General features: G+C 37.4%; 1 protein-coding gene across 4 annotated transcripts in view; it reads right to left on the bottom strand.

Moving 5' to 3' along the window:
• The window catches only part of LOC141457137 (rap guanine nucleotide exchange factor 2-like), a 519,728-nt gene that overhangs the window by 461,606 nt on the left and 41,960 nt on the right, over positions 1–16,162 (bottom strand). The window lies entirely within an intron of this gene.

Here is a 16,162-nt window from a genome sequence, read left to right as displayed (position 1 = left end):
CTCTATTGTACGTATTATTGTTACTTACAGCGCTGATTGCAGCACAATAAACGCAGAAAAAAAAAAATCATTTGAAGAGTTTAAGCAGTACGCTGTGTGCAGCCATATGAGTCACATCGCTCTGTACTTTCATTCATTTTTCTTAATGAAAACTACCTAGTATATAGTGCTAGTTAGATTCAAAATAAAGCTCTCATTGAGTTCTATTTAACTGATATAGTTAGTGCGTGAAAGGTGATTAGTGGAAGGTGTAATTAAAGAAAAAAAAGAAACAATTGACTGAAGAACTATAGAGAAGTAAGTTAAAAGTTTATTCCACAAAGTAAATATGTGCATTCACTCATACGCACTGCACTAATCCCTCTATTGTATTATACAAATTGTAAATATTTCTCTTGTATATAAATTCTTTTTCTCTCCCTTGTACATAACTTCTCTTCTCTTTATAATAGTAATCTGTAAGAATAATTTAGTCTTAAATTTAATTCTGGTAATTTTTTTTTTTTTTTTTTTTTTTTTTTTAAATTAATTTAAATTTTTCCTAAATATATGTACCCATAGTTATATACGGGGGAATTGTTTGCATCTTAACCGGCGTCGTATGTGGTCCTATTTATGGACCTTGCCGACGATAAATATACTGCCAGCTCAGACAACGAGTCAGTAACGTCTAGAGCGTCTATCACTCAGAAAAGATCGAGCACGACAGGAAATTCACCTCCCAAGATGAAGAAAAAGATGCAAACAAGATCAAATAAAAATTTACCACCACCACCCTCACAATTGGGAGCATCAACTTCTTCAACTACAAGCAAACAACATTTTAGCACACAAGCGGTGGAAAACAATATTGTAGCCCCTCCTGGGGTTATATCATATAACCCTTTCTCACCAATAGCTGTCCCAGACGAAATGGAGGCAGCACCTTCAGCGCCAGCGCCCCAGCGTGAACCCAAGCCTCCCCCGATATATGTCAGAAATGTAACTAAATTTTCTGACCTATGTGGTGTATTATCAAACCTAGTAGGAAAAGATGCATTTACATTCAAAGCACGGATAACCGACCTAGTCATCAACCCTAGTACCACCGAGAGTTATAGGTTGATCATTCGATATCTTTCAGAAAAGAGAGCTGATTACCATACTTACCAGCTACAGAGCGAGAAAGCGTACAGAGTTGTCATTCGGTACCTTCACCAATCTACGCCCGTAGAAATGATAAAAGAAGAGTTGGCCGAGCTGGGTCACAAAGCACGTAACATAGCGCCCGTCATCCACCCAGTCAGCAAGCAAACTCTACCACTGTTCTTTATTGACTTAGAACCAGGTCCCAACAACAAGGACATCTTTGGACTAGAGTTTCTCTGCTATACAAAAATAAAAGTGGAAGAACCAAATAAACAGCGCAATGTAATTCAATGCAAGCGCTGCCAAGAATATGGCCATTCCAAAAGTTATTGCAAACATCGCCCACGATGTGTCAAATGCGCGGGCGAACATCTCACCACAGACTGCGGTAAACAACGTACTACGCCAGCAAAATGCGCTCTCTGCAACGGAGAGCACCCTGCAAACTACAGAGGCTGCATTGTGCATCGGGAGCTCCAAAGAACCAAGAGACCATCTGTAGTACCTGTGTACAACCATCCTTCAGCGCCCAAGAGAGAAGTCACAAACCCAGCAACAACTGCCACTCAGCAACCAGCGAACCTTCCACCAATGCCACAACAGGGCCGTGCCGCCATTAGAGACAACCTTTCTTATGCCCGAGTGATCTCGGGGCTGCCTCCACCTCAGCCGCCTTCCCAAACTACTCCAGACATTTCCACATTATTAAATTCCTTCTTGTCAGACTTTAAAGCGCTCATAACTCCTTTAATATCACTCCTTACGAATGTAGTCAACTGTATCCTTCCCCGTATTGCTCCCTAAATGCCTTTATCCCAACATTCCTTGTCAATACTCCTATGGAACGCCAACGGACTCACGAACCACAGACAAGAACTTAACATTCTTCTACACGACAAAAGAATTGACATTGCCCTAATAACTGAGACACACTTCACTAACAGGACATACTTTAACATTGTTGACTACAATACTTACAGAACTGACCACCCGGACGGAACCGCCCACGGTGGCTCTGCCATCCTTATACGGAAATCCCTATCCCACTACCTAGTTCCTTGTAATGCCACAGCTTCCCTGCAACCCACTGTAATATCCGTATTAACCGAACTATTCCTTTACACTATTGCAGCCGTTTACTGTCCTCCTAATCACATCATTGACCAAAACCAATTCCTTTCCTTCTTCCAATTTCTCGGTCCTCGTTTTATCAGCGGTGGTGACTATAACGCGAAGCATCCTTGCTGGGGAAGCAGAGTAGCCAATCCAAGGGGACGCACTCTGCAAAATGCCCTCTCACAAACCAACTATTCCTACATATCCCCCTCTCAGCCCACTTATTGGCCAACCTCCTTAAACAAACGTCCCGACCTACTTGACTTCTTCACTACTTCCAACATCACATCCCTTTTTACTGATACGTACACCATTCCTGACCTTTCCTCTGATCATTCACCTGTCATCCTTGTACTCGACATACACCCCAAAACTATTCCTTCCAAACCAACTCTAATTAACGGACCAGTGGACTGGGACCTATTCAGACAACTACTCGAACAAAAACTAGAACTGGGAATTTCACTTAAAACACCTGAAGACATTGACAATAACGTAACCTACTTAACTGAGGCAATACAACAGAGTGTCTGGAAATCGACAACATACAAACAGACTGACAGACCAACAACACCAAACAACCTACCAATGGAAATACGAGCCTTAATTATGCAAAAACGAAGGGCCAGATCTTTATGGCACCGTACCAGATACCCTTCCCACAAACGAACTTTTAACGCACTAACTAACAAATTAAAAAACCAACTACATAAATACTATAACGAACAATACGCGAAGTATACAGAAACCCTAACAACTTGTGACAACTCACTATGGACTGCTACAAAACGTGTCTTAAAATACAAAACTTTTTCCTCTCCCCTCAGACGAAATGACGGAACCTGGGCCAAATCTGACTCAGAAAAGTCCGAACTCCTTGCCACCCAACTAAGCTCTGTTTTTAGTCCTCACACAGACATTATAAGTCACAATCATGCCGAAAAAATTTTAAAAGAACTCGACGTCCCTTTACAACTCTCCCCTCCTCCGAAATCCTTTACTCCTACAGAAGTCAAGCAGGTAATCCTCAATCTCCCGAGAAAGAAGAGTCCTGGTTACGACCTTATTACCTCCAATATCCTTCTGCAACTCCCCAAAAAAGCAGTTATCCTCCTCACGACAATCTATAACGCCGTCCTCCGCACAACGTATTTCCCCTTCCTATGGAAGTTTTCCACCATTAAAATGATCCCCAAGCCTAATAAGAATCCTCAATGTCCTTCTTCCTATCGGCCAATAAGCCTCCTTCCTATCCTGGGTAAAATCCTCGAAAAACTCCTCTTACCCCGCCTTCAAGCTATAGTTATACCCCTTCAACATATTCCTGATCATCAATTTGGATTCCGACAGTTCCATTCCACTATACAACAAGCTCATCGCGTTGTAGACGCCATCGCTGTTTCCCTCGAAAAGAAAGAATATTGTGTGGGTGTCTTCTTAGACATAGCTCAGGCATTCGATAGAGTCTGGCACGAGGGCGTCCTCTGGAAACTAAAGAACATCCTACCTTCAACATACTTCCTAGTCCTTAAATCCTACCTAACTGATAGACACTTCCAAGTATCCTATGGAACCCACAATTCCTCTATTTATCCTATCCTTGCTGGTGTTCCACAAGGAAGCATCCTCGCCCCATTCCTCTACACCATTTACACGGCTGACCTACCAACTCATCCTTCTACTTCCTTGTACACCTTTGCCGATGATACGGCAATTCTATCCTCTGGTACTGATCCTGTCTTCACTACCCGTACACTTCAAACCCATCTCAATTCCATAGAAACATGGTTAACCGACTGGAGAATTAAAATAAATCCCTCTAAATCCAAAAACATAGTCTTCACACTTAACCGCAAAACCCCTCCTCCTGTTTATATGTATAACACCCCTATACCACCTGCAGATCACGTGAGATACCTCGGACTATTCCTCGACAAAAGACTTACTTGGAATCCTCATACTCGACTAAAAAGAAAAGACCTCAACACAAGATATCGACTTCTCGCCAGACTACTTGACAAACGATCGAAAATTACTTTACGAAACAAAAGGAGACTATACATCTCTCTCCTCATGCCAATATGGACTTACGGACTGGAACTCTATGGCGCTGCCAAAAAATCCAACCTTAACCGCATACAAATCCTTCAGTCTAAAATCCTCCGCCGCATCACGAACGCTCCTTTCTATGTGTCAAACCTCACCCTTCATACCGACCTCAATATTCCATTTGTAACCAACCTCGCTAAATCCCGCTACACTAAATTCCATAAACTCCTCAGATCCCATCCCAACCCACTCGCACAACTCCTTTCATCCCAATCACTTCCCGGAAACCCCGTACGACGGCTCAGGCGTCGCTGGCCCCGAGATCACCTGAGGAGCTAACGATGGTCACCACTGGGTGACTGTCATTCACGACAATCACGCCATGTCTATACTTATTTAGCACATTTACTTGTTGCATATATATTTGTGCAGTTGTAAAATTCTAATAAAAAAAAAAAAAATAAATAAAAAAAAGAGTTTAAGCTGTGTTTGCTGAGTGTGGCTCAGTCGGGTGTTTTCATCCTCTATTTTATGCTTGCTATTCTTGGATCTTCTCTTTCTAGAGAGAATGCCAGAAAGCTCTGGATGGAAAACACTCTCTTAGTTTAAAAATATTTTGAGAAACTTTAAATTCAAATGAAATTAAACAAAACTCTGAGCACAAGTTTAACTTTGTTCCCCAAATAGACGATTATCAACGTTTTATAAACGATTACATACGGCATTCTCAAAACAGTTAATTATTTTCTGATGCTCGCGATCACAGTCTACTGACAATGAACTATATTCACACTAGAAAGTTCTGACACTCAGAAAAAAAAAAGTGTAATCTACCAAAAGAAAATTAATTCACTGCAAAAATTACTTCATAATTAAGATTTAAAGTTAGTGAAAATGCTTTAAAATTACAAAAACAAAAAATGGTAATACAAAGGGTTTAGAGTTAACTTTTATACAATACTAGCCGCTCTACGGAAACATTACCAGTGAGAAAGTGGATATGTTTGTTTTCCCGATAGAAAATGGAAATCCACTTTTAGATTTAGTAGAACGAGTGATAGATCGAATGAGTTTAGCCCGTAGCTGTTTCGGCAACATCAGTCACTTTGCAAATGACATTTTCAAATAGGAGATTTATCATAAACTTCTATTTCCTTCTTTTTCAATTAAAAATAGTTTTTGTTCACTTAATGTAAAATGGTAGAAAGTTTAATGCCGATTTTGGTCATTAATTATTTATTTTTTTTGCTAAACTTTCGACCTAGGAGGTTATCTTCAGGGCTGTGGAACATATTTTACAGCAAACAGATTACAATGTGCATTAATTTGATATAAAAAATAGTTTACAAAAATAACTAATATGTTTATCAACAAGCAGTAAACATAGTTAATAAGCAAATGAACAACAATCATATATTGTGAAAAGTAAAGAAATAAAATGAAGTGTAAATAATGTGTAAAGACCTCTAAATTGAGTAAAAAAGAAACTTAGTTGGACTTTACTCAAGAAGGCTACTATTTAAACACAGTTCTATCTTGAGGCTCCATAGTTAAATGAAGGCTACCGTTGCGACTATGAAATGACATGGTATATTTAAGTATAGGTCGGCCATCAAATGAAATGTGAAGCAAGACAATAGAAAACACTAGAGACTCCTTGTTATCTGCATGTTCGTAAGACGTCTTGCAGTTCCTAGAGAACAACCTGTCATGCCTATCTTACGATTGCTCATATAGGTTGCAAGCTGCTCTTAAACCAAGGTGAAGAGCAAGTAACTTAAAAGCCAAGGTACAATTGAATTATTCTTAGGTAGCCTTATCAGTTCTTGTAAAAGAAGCCTTACTTGTAGAGTGTTCATTAGTTTACAATTGAACAGTTTAAACGTAATAATACTGTGCAAAGGTTTGCAACTCGCTCAACTAAATCGCAACCACTAAAATGCAAGTTACAAAGTGCTGCAACTATCACTTAAAAAACATTTCTGCATGTTGGCATGATCTCAAGGGAGAGCCTGACTTCGAAACACCTCTAATATGAAAAGATTGTTCCAGTTACTTGCACATTTACACCTACTAAACCTGCAGTAAAAATTCCTCTCTTTAACAAATTGTTCACGTAGAACTGTGATAACTGCATAAAGCCATTGAATCTACAAATTCTATGAAGTACAGTCGCCAATCACCTAGTATTAGTACGTATCCTCTAGTTACTGAAAAATATGTAAAAATTACTTAACCATATTTTAAACTAAAGCTAAATGTTAATTGTGATGAATAGTCGTAGCTTGCCAACAAAAACTGTTTCTTAATTTTTCAAAATTTATTTAATAAATAAAAACGTTTAATAGTGTCCCATCTCTCCTCCTGATTACTGCAACCAGTCTACACTTCCTTGCTCTAACATTGATGATACCTCGGAGTACATATAGACAATCCTGTCAAATATCAAGCAACGTGGCAAGAATTGATACCAAACAACAATTTGTGCTGATGTACAAGCGTTACTGAAACCAATTTGTACCTAAGGACTAGAACTGTCTGGGTTCAGCCAAGCATTCCAACATCTGCTGACTCCAGACACTACCAGTCACAAATTCTACACCGTATAACCAAATACTACGTCTCTAAAAGTACCTTTTTAGGCCAAATCTTCGCCCGATACAAGAAGTATCACTCCAGCCTTTCCTCAGATTCCAACTCTCTCATTGACCAGCTTTAATCTTTGACTCTTCCAGATAATCCCCACTGTCCTGGTTGGCTGGCCCTGCGATATACTCGATGGCATAGTTCAATAATCAACATATTTGTAGAGCCTTTAATGGTAAACTCCATTCATTTGAAATGTCCAGTCTTCTGATTTACGAAATTGCGCCGGCAACAAGTAAATTTTAATAAAGTTATTTAAATAATAAATAAATAAATCTATAAAATGCAATCATCAAGATTTTAATGAAGTTTTTCTTCATTCATTACTAAATAATCTTGCCGAAATAGAACACAGCAAATAATGTCAAAAGTCAATTCACTTTTATCGCAACACTTTCACTTTAAAAAAAACCAGATCTTCAATGGGCCGTTCGGATGTAGCGAATGGGACCATTAACTGCGTAATACTGTTCTCCTAATAGCATTATTTCGGAAGTGGAGAAAAAATATAAAAAAAGCAATAAAAATAAAGATTTGAAGCAACTTTTATGACCACCAGCGATTTATTTAAGATTGTCCTTAAAATGTTCTAGAATATAATTCATTTTGAAATAAAATACTTTTATTGCTGGATAATTTTATAATAAAAAGAGTCAATTTTGACTTTTCCTGGCCAGTACCTAGAAATATTACTCTGATTGCAGGCCTATTCACAGGGCACGGAAGGTTCAGAAAGCACCTGCACAAGATAGGGCTTATTAGCTCAGAACCGTTATGCAGATTGTGCCAGGAAGAGGAAGAAACGGCCTCTCACCTGTCATTCGATTGCTTTGCAATCGGGAGACTGCGCTACGATATCTTTGGTACCTTGAGACCAAAGGAGCAGAAGGAACTGGTAGGGAAAGCCCTCAACCTTCTTAGAAGGGGAGGTTTTATCTTAAGGGAAGGCACAATAAGCCTCTTGGTGGCTGCGGTGCCGTGGGGCATGGGTCCCGTCCCGCCGTTCAAAATCTAAAAATCTAATCTAATCTAGAAATATTCTAATCAAATCGATTTTTCGACAAATGTTAACGAGATTTATGAATTTTAAGCCAGGATGAAATCGACTTGTTTTCGGCTAATTCGTATCCTACCCAAATTTCATTAAATCTATTTTCTCTCTGTGATACTCTCCCACTTCCTTTTCCCAGGAGGAAAACTGATGTCTAAAAACTGCATGCTAACACATGTCTCACAAAATGACTACTCTCCTTCCCGGCATTTTACAAGAAACCAAAAGATGTTACTGTAAAATAAAGGTAACATGTATTGGAAAATATCCTTTTAGATCTCTTGCTTTTGGTTTTGCACCAATATTTAGCCAGAAAAACCGGTACGTAAGTTTAGAATGGGAATTTCTAAACAAGTTTTTGCTAACGTTATAGGTTGGTATATATAAGAAGCGTAGTTTTAAAATGGGTCTTAGGAGAATAATAATACGTTAAGAATGTAATCGAGAAAGAGGAAGGAGCATTTCCGGTAGCGGTCGTTCTCCGCACAGCCCACTTCCGGCAGGACAGAGCAGGTGCTAGTCCCAAAGTCTCACACTTCACAGAGCACACGTCACATCCCCTCATCTATTTACATACACACAGACACATGTGCTTTAGCTCATCAACTTAGGACTGTTTATTTATTCAGTCACGTGTCACTGTCATTACACCATGATGGAAATAAATTCTTTCTAAAGAAATTTAAACTCTTCAAAAAAAAAAAGAAAAAAAAAGGAGCAACCGCTGGGTCAATTTGGATTTGTGTTTTATTGGGTTTGTGTAGGTTAGCAGCTCGTTGATAACTCCTGTAGTTATCAACGGCAAAACGATAACTGCTGATAATTTTACCGTGCATTACGCGCACCCGTGCAGTTGTCATTAATAAAGACACAAAATGACCTTAGAAAAATTATTGCATGAATGGCATTTAAATACTCAAATAATAAGACCATTTCGGCTAACAATAGTTAGTAATTTTACAAAACTACTTGTGCTCACCAATTCGTTGCGATGAAATCTCCTGAACTGCATCAGATGAAGATATAGCCTATCTACTTGCCTCTTACCAATTCCATAGTTATTACTCTTCATCTAGCTAGATCTTGGTTGTCCTCTTCATTCGACTCTCCCATTTAAACCTTTTTACTCCTTCGTTTGTTCACTTTATTGTTAAACAATTCTCCTTAAAGAAAACTCTAGGAACAGACCACATTACTCCAAAAAATCCTTTGTTTCCTTCCCAAGAAAGCAATTGTTCTTTAGACTACAATTTTCAGCGCAATCCTTAGAAAAGCTGACTTCTATAGAAAGTCTCTCTCAATGTACCATTCCGAAGATAAATAAACCTCATCATAGTTGACCTTTATTCCATTCCAATGACATAATCATTGACTTCTTCTTCAAAACATCTGTCACATTCTTGTACCCACTTACATTATACCCTTGGTCACCGGGTTAGGTTCAAACATCACCAGTGGACAACATAACATTATCGTGTAGTGGACGTCTTATCGCCCTCCTTTGAGAAAAAGGAATGCGGGGCGCGTGTCTTCCTCGATTTGAATTTGGGACTGCCCTGATAAACTTAAGATTATCCTTCCCTTCACCTTTTATCTTGTCCTAAATCCTATTTGTCCAACAAATACTTCTGCGTGCATGTTAGCCGGTCTCTCTCATTCTTTCCAAGCCGATGTAGCGCAAGACTATATCCTTCACCATATTCTACGAGTATATTCAGTAAATACAGGGGATATACAAGGCGCAACGGTAGCAGAGAGGTTAGCGGCGAGACCTGCAAAGCTAATATGTATTGTGGTACTGGGTTCGATTCCCGGTCTTAGGCCTTGGATTTTATTTAACAGTTAATAAAAGAAATTTACAGTAAAGTATGTTTGCTACTCGCCTCCGTCCACGACACCTAATTTGGTAGTTGAACTTAAGCCCCGCCAGAGTAAATAGGCGGTTACTTTTTTTTATACTTTTACAGAGGATATCCCTGTCCTTTCAGAACTAACCTTCTTTCTTAAGCCCATGACAGTGTAGTGCATTCACTGCGATACAATGAATCTTCCAATTCCTATCTTATGCCCGACTAAAGGGAAATTTAGTTTAAATAAATGGAATATTCACCTCAATGAAACCAAATTCCCATTAATACACTTCACCCTCCGCCGCATCAATCTCTCGCCAAATTACAATTTTAATTATAAATTGTCCCAAATGTGCTCTATTTGGTTTAGGTGTGGTGATAGTGCTGGCAGTGGTAAGAGGGTAATGCCGAGACGACAAATTTCCTGAAGAACACATCTGGCACGGTGAGGGCGGGCATTGTCTCTAAGAAAAACGAATTGTGGCCCAATATTGTCTCGGATGTCTGAGACAAACACCCGAATAATGTCGTCTCTGGATCTCAGCCCATTTAAAGTGCCCTGAATGATGTGTGGTTCAGTAGGACTGTTGAGGATAATTCCATCCTGCACCATGACACCGCCACAGCGGTATGCTGTTACCGGTTGGATGAATTGTGGCCTCCAAACGAGTGTTTGGCCTTCTCCATACTCGCAAACGTCTGCTATCACTCGTTAAACAGAATCTTGACTCGTCAAATTCCCAGTTTTGGTTCTTCCTCAGCCTAGTGTTTACCCACTCCAATCTTGCTCTTCTGTGCCTAGTGACCAAAGTGGGCCTTCTAACAGGGGCGATACGAATGTAAACCAACCTCTCTCAATCGATTTCTAATCGTTTGATCAGATACTTGAGAGTCCCAGAGGATGCAGAAAAGACGATTTTGTAACTCTCAGGTTTCTGCGGGCATTTATCCTCACTAGGCGTTCTCTTCTCTTTCAGTGGTTCTTCGAAAATTCCTACCACCATGGCGTCATTGTGCAGTTCGAAACTCGCAGTATCTATGCAATGCTTGGTGCAATGTTCAAAGCATTAGCAATGTCAAGCTGAGAAAGGCCCTGGAAATGAAACGGGACAATTAAATTTGCCCTTTCATCATTTTGAGGTCTTCTTTGCACGATGAAAAATAAGAATTGAGAAGGGAAAAAAATGTTTTGAACTTTCTAATGCATTAGAATACTGAATCATTTTAAAGGACAAAATTAGCGATGTTTGTTTTTGTCGTTTATCAAAATGAATTAACCTTTACACGACCAAGAAGTGCATTAATTCCCTAATATAAATACATATTGAATGCCAAAATAACGAGATAAACATCAAAACATTGTGCAAGTAAATAGTTTTCGATGTTATTTATAAATTTCTTAGCATGTTTTGAGTAGTTTATTTCGAAACCTATTCTCAAAATGTCAACCAATTCCCATCGCATTAGAATTCTAGAGATTCTTTTAAGGTTTTTTTTTTTTTTAATCAGAAGGTGTCCTGTTCAAAACTCCCAGACTTCACCAGAACAGAGTAAAGGATGGTTATACATCGGCGTTTCAACAATAGATACCCGCATAGCTTATTTTCTTTTAAATTGCTACCGAAATCCTAACTGTACTCAAGTTCTAGCAATGTTCTTTGCAGCATGACCAATTCTTAAAGTGGCTATTTTTTTTTTTTGGCGCATCAACATCTGAGGTTATTAGCGCCCGGAGCTTTTTCCAGTGCACTGCCGGCCTCCGGACAGTGAGCTGTAAGAAGCTCCTAGGAAGAGAAAATCTAAGGGTCAGCTGCTGGATTCGAACCCGGGACCTCCGCGTGGGAGTCCAGTATGCTAACCTCATAGCTAATCCCTTCCCTCTCAAGTGGCTATTAAATCCACGATATAGCCTTGTAGGTCTGAGATCTCTTTCACTAGGGGTCACGAATACATTGTACATTGTTCTGACTAAATAACCATCAGCCCCAACCCAGGAACTCCGGAGAGCTTGCTAACTTCTTTAACATTACCATGGGAAGAAATTGCTGCCATTATTTTGAGTATGGCAAACCGTTGTGAAGCTGTTCAGTGTGAAAGAGGAGGCTACACCAGGTACTGAAAAACTATTAATTGGATTAACAAAATAAAAATTGTGGAAAAGCCATTGATGAAGTTTTCCACAATTTGTTAGGAGGTATCTTTTGTTAAATCGTGTTTTATCTTTGTTTTTTAAAAATTTTATCAACGAAGTATAATTTGATATTACAAGATAAATGAAGCAAACTTTTATTTTTTTAAAAAATATAACTCTTTCTGTCTTTTTATTGCGATTCCTTACTAACTTTTGAGTAGTTTAGTTTAATTTTTCGAAAAAAATCGGATAGTTTGCTAAAAATAGCCAATATAGTTATCTTTATTGTGTATGCTCCAATAAAAACTAAAAGATACAAAAAAACGTAATGGCTAGAATTAAGGATACCAATTTCATTTTTCTTTATGAAACCTTCATCACAACCATTTTGTATTGTACAATATAAAAAACAAAAGAACAATAACAAAAGAAAAGGCGTACATTGTTCTATTGTATTCATTATAGTTTTCTGTTCATATAACGCATGCAGAAACACACTTCCGTTTATTATTATTGTCACAATAAAAACAAAAAATTGTACCCCATTCATTTTCCATGGAGTTTCATTCTGTTTTCTTTATAATAATTTCAATATAAGAGAGATTTACGTTGCGCCTGGTTGATACCATAATTAATCTGTAAGTATGTGTTTGGCATAAGTTTTTCTTCAGTAAATTAGGAGCATTAAGAGAGAGGATTAGGGGACTGCGATTGGTATGTAACCCAGTTTACAGGTGAAAATCGGAGAACCCAAAGTGCCACTTTACTCAATAGATTATACATACGGCCCCTGCGATTTTCTGTAAACATTTTTTCTTTTTTCTGATTGTAGCACTTTTATTTTGAAATTATTTCCAAGGATATTCGATTAGGTATACTTTTTGCACAAACTCTTTTTATCAATCATTAAATAGGAAAAAACCAAAGCCTAAACCGGAAATCAAACCCAGTACCACAATAAATATTAGATTTGCTGGCCTCGCTTTTAATCGCTCGAAAACCGTGGCGTCTAATAAATAATTTAAAATTAAACGGAATTCAGAGTAAGTTAACTAGTGCGACATAAAATAGTTTTTCTTTGCTTACAGAACACTGGAGTTTTCATCTCCAGACTAGAATGACCCAATAGGGGGGGGGGGGTAACACAATAGCAGGCTACAAAATGGCGTCAATATTTTTTCAATATCAAATTACTTGCAACCATTTGAAAAAACTTTTCTACCGCACAAAATGGCCACGAAACTATAGAACTATAGAAAACTATAGAAAAAGTTATAGGAGATAAGTAACTATAGTTCTACAAAGTGGACTAGAAAATAATAACATATTCAAGAGTAACAAATAGATACTCTCTAGTAAAATAATGCCTAAATCAAACTTAAAGTAAAAACACATGTTTCTGCTAATACGAGGTGTGGCTATTAAATAACGAGACTACTGCTATAAAACATTTTATTTTAAATTTACACATATTTAGTTATTATCACCTTCAATATACACCCCTCCTCTATCCCTACAACGCTCCATTCGAATTACCATTGTTCGAAACAGTGCTGGAAGTCTTTTTCTGGTGAGCTCCTGCATGAAGCTTGCCGCTTTTTCTTTCACAGCTTCAACTGGGACTGAAATCGCGTTCCTTTTAATGCAGATTTGACTTTCGGGAACAGATAAAAGTCACATGGAGGCAAGGTCAGGCGAATAAGGCGGATGGCCTAAAACTGGGATGTTGTACTTGGCTAGAAACGTCTTGACAGCCAATGTAGTGTGAACCGGCGCGTTGTCTTGATGGAGAACCCATGACTTGTTCTTCCACAAATCGGGTCGTTTTTTTTCCTTACTCTTTTACGGAGTTAAGCAAACATCTCACGGTAGTAATGTTGATTAATTATAATCGATATTTTCATCCGTTCTGGACGTGGAAGGGCGACCCGGGCGGTCATCATCTCCGACGTCTTCTCGACCATCTTGGAAACGCTTGAACCACTCAAAAACTTGTGCACGTGATAAAAATTCATCGCCATAAACTTCTTTTAATAAAAGATAAGTTTCAGTAGCGGTTTTACCAAGTTTCATGTGAAATTTCACGACAATTCGTTGCTCTACTTCATGTGTAGTATCATGTTTTCGGCAAAATGAAACTAACACCTCTTACACAAACGACGGTTCCGGTCAGACAGATTTCTCTACAAACACGTGAGACGCTGCAATCGAAAGAGAAAGCTTTACGCTGCACAGCTGTCGGTCGTTAGGATGCATAGTTCTTCTGTAGCAGCATCAGTCTCGTTATTTAATAACCAAATCTCGTATCCTATAACGTTCCCCTTGAATTTGTTCCTTTTAGATTGTAAGTCCCTTGATACCAATAACTCATGTTATACTTCAAAAACGTTTTTATTCTCAAATTTGTTATTCTAATTTAAATAAAAGTGTAAGTTCTGATACAATTTATACTTCGAAAATATTTACTGTTAGTGAAATTTACCGAGAAGCAGATAAGATGTACTTCTTTCAATGAAATAATAACATTGAATGTAGATTCAATGGCAAGACCGTAACAATGATTATGCAGTTTTCTGCATATATTTTGTAGTTTTATCAGATAATTTTTTTTTTTTTGTAGCTTCAGATATTCTTGACCGAAGATATAGAGCATAAATGCTACGAAGATAGATAATGAGCTTACCATTTTTGGCCCTTTTGTTTAATTTAATTATTTATTTATTCTAGAAGCTACACACTAAATATTGCTGAAGGCTGAACATATTATTATTTTTTTATTTTGATATTTTCTCAAAAAGGCGAAGACGGGATGTTACCTACATTTTAATAACTGTAATGACAGTGTTACGTGAATTTTTTCACCAGATTTATTTACTTTCTCTTACTCCAGTAATATTTTTGTTATTTACATTTCATTTTCATAATTAGTTTTCTGTTTGTTTTTCTTTTAACGTTCCACCATAAATTTTTATCTACTTAATCATTCAAGAAGCCATTTACCATGGTTATAAAACTAGACCGACAAAAGCACGAGCCTAACTGGTAACAAGACAGTTATAGTTCGCGTGTCGACAGAAATTTTAATCCATTCTGGTGAACAAACATCCAGGAAGAGGTAAACGGAAATGAGCCATTCTAGTAAATGCTTCTTTAATTTGGTAAAATTCGTCTTATTATTTTGATAATTTCTTATTATTAGTACTAATTTCCTCGTAATTTTGTCTGATGTAACATTAGTTTTAATTTATCTGAACAGAATTTTTGTTTTATTGCGTTCAGAGTTAATTTAATATGAATTTAGTGTTGGGAAGTTTCTAAATTTGAAGTAAATTTCCAAATATTTGAGAAAAGTCCACATTTTATTCAAACGTTTTATTTAAATAATTGTTCCATGAAATTAATTTAAGTACTTTCAAATAAAGTCTATTACCTGTACAGGTGGAAAGAAATACCTTTAAATATCATCTGTAAATTAAAGCAAAGTCAAAGTCTGTATAGAATTTTAATTGACGAGCAATGTCTTCCAGAAAATAAATTAATATTTTTAGCTAACGGTACCAATGAATGTGTGAGAGTGAACATTATATTTAAAAAAACTAAAGTTTAAACAAAGTACTGTTAGTTTTTAATGACAAATTATGTTTAACTATAATTTAAATAAAATTTAAACGCCCACCTAAAGCTAGTAGATTGATTTTATTTTTTGCATTAGTTAATTAGAAATAACTGTTAAACTCTGCACCTCTATAAATATATTATCCATGATATTTTCAGCGAATAACTTATTGTTTTTGCTTTTAGTGAAGGTAATTCATATTGATACCTGCAAATTATTACAAAGCTAAAAGGTATTGCATTTTATTTTGTATTTGATAGTTTTTTAAAGTTCATCAAATGCATGGTTAATATTTTTTACAAAGGATGGCACAGTTTTTGGGGCGCTTCTTTCAAATAAAAGTAATGTAATGCCTAATTTTTCAGGCGAGGTTTACGTTCAATTACCAATTTAGGTGTCCGTAGACGGAGGTGGATAGCAAACATACTTTACTATAAATTTTTTTTATTAACCATTAAATAAAATCCAAGGCCTAGGACCGGGAGTCGAACCCACTAAACCAGCAATACACCTTAGCTTTGCGGGTCTAGCTTACTACAGTGGCGCCTACCTATTTTAAATATAATATTTGCAAT

This window comes from Rhodnius prolixus, unplaced genomic scaffold (assembly GCF_049639745.1).
Source record: "Rhodnius prolixus isolate KJV_2025 unplaced genomic scaffold, Rpr scaffold_10, whole genome shotgun sequence".
Taxonomy (NCBI): Eukaryota; Metazoa; Arthropoda; class Insecta; order Hemiptera; family Reduviidae; genus Rhodnius; species Rhodnius prolixus.
This window is presented reverse-complemented; position numbering and strand designations above follow the sequence as displayed.